This window comes from Colobus angolensis, unplaced genomic scaffold, assembly GCF_000951035.1.
Source record: "Colobus angolensis palliatus isolate OR3802 unplaced genomic scaffold, Cang.pa_1.0 Scaffold113, whole genome shotgun sequence".
Taxonomy (NCBI): Eukaryota; Metazoa; Chordata; class Mammalia; order Primates; family Cercopithecidae; genus Colobus; species Colobus angolensis.
In genome coordinates, this window is record NW_012112364.1 from 4407146 (window position 1) to 4408955 (window position 1810).

The window sequence follows — 1810 nt, forward strand, 5'->3', positions numbered from 1 at the left end:
CCATGTTGGCCAGGCTGGTCTCAAACTCCTGGCCTCAAGTGATCCACCCACCTTGGCCTCCCAAAGTGCTGGGATTACAGGTGTGAGCCACCACACCTGGCCTATGTTGGCTATTTTTGTCATTTTAAGCAATATATTCTATTTATGTGTGTATGTTGTTCCATAAGCTTCTGTCAATGTCTTTTGCCTCCCTTGCTCCATATAAAATGCCTTACAATCCTCCCTCTTTTCCCCTACCCTTTTTCACAGAATAACTGTGAATCACTGCTAGGACTTTATTGTTATGAAAGCCAATAATATTTTATCTTTCATTCTACAACTACAATTAAGTCTTACATGTCTGTAGGTTGATTCTAAAAGTAGAAAACTAAGAGCAGTCTTTATGATTTTTGTCCACATTGCTCAGTGTAGAGCCAGGGCCATGCCAGGATGCCATTTCCTTCCCTCCGTGTTGTGCGCATCTGCCATGGTGCTTCCGGGGCAACGCTACTCCCTTCATAGCTAAGCAGGCTCTCTCTCCGCATCCTTCATCAAATGCTGCATGTCACAGTAAGATAAGGGTCACACGTGAGCCATTTCTTTATACCTTGTTTTAGATGATTTTCCCTCTAGTTTTAAATTTTTTTTTTTATCCTTCCTATCGGAAAAGGATAAAAAATCTTAGCAACTTTCACTGTGTCCTGAAATTTGTCTGCTTTCCAATCACACTACTGTGTGAGGTCCTTCTTCCCCAGAGTCCTTCGTTGTTCTGAATTTAAGTGGATTTTTTCTGGGCTGAATGCACAAGCCTTCAGCCTGGGTCTTCTCTTCAATGGGTTCCTGGAGCCAGCGCTAATCTCCAAAAAGTGTCCTTTCTTGGTTTCCATCTTCTTTGACTGGAGTATAACCTCCAGTAAACTCCTGGGGAGGGGAAGAAAGGTATGAGAGAGGTGACTTTCCGGTATCACATCAAATGTATTATTTTCTCTTTCATGTAGGTGTATTTTAGGTGTATTGTTTGTCTACACCTATTATTGAACTTTCAAAACTGTTTTCCCTCTGAATTGGAGGGTATCACTTCAATGTTTTCTAACATTCTGTGCTGCTGCTAAGAAAACTCTGCTGCAGTCTAGCTCCTGCTCCTTAGCTGCTGGGCTGTTCTTTGCCTTTGGAAGATTTTTATGATGTTCCATTTATTGTTAGTTACTGTTCTGAAATTTCACAAAGATGCATTTCAGGCCTCTTTATTTTATCCTGCTTGGAATTCAATACCAAGACATAACATTTTCAGTTCTGAGAAAAGTTTTTTAAAAATGATTTTACAAAAATCACACACAGACACACAAATGATTTCTCTTTCTTCATTTCTCTGCTCTCTTTTAAAAACTCCTGCTGGTATAATATTAGATATCCTGGATTACTTCTTTCTTGTAGTTTTTAAAAAATATTTTCTTATCTCACTCAGTCTTTACTTTTTCACCTTGTATAAGTTATTTTTATCAACTCGAAAATAATTTCTTTGAAAGATTTTTTTGAGGGGAAGCAATCATATTTTTCATTTCCAAAAAACTTTTCTGTTCTCTGATCTCTTTTCAAGACATTCTGTCCTGGTTTTTAGATTTTAAATGAAAAATTACTTGAATCAGATAAATTATTTAAATTCTCCTTTGTCATCTCTAATGACTCACTTCAATTTTCTTTTAAAGAATTCTTTTCTGGGGGACTGGGGAGGTGGCTCACACCTGTAATCCCTGCACTTTGGGAAGCCATGGTGGGCAGATCACCTGAGGTCAGGAGTTTGAGACCAGCTTGGCCAACATGGCAAAACCCC

At 38.8% G+C, this 1810-nt stretch overlaps 1 long non-coding RNA gene across 1 annotated transcript in view; it reads right to left on the reverse strand.

The window, feature by feature from the left end:
• Positions 1 to 268: 268 nt before the first annotated feature.
• Positions 269 to 1810, reverse strand: part of LOC105523827 — a 16967-nt gene continuing 15425 nt past the window's right edge. The window contains exon 3 of the long non-coding RNA XR_001003653.1: positions 269 to 900. This is a non-coding gene — a long non-coding RNA (uncharacterized LOC105523827). The remainder of the gene's footprint in view (positions 901 to 1810) is intronic.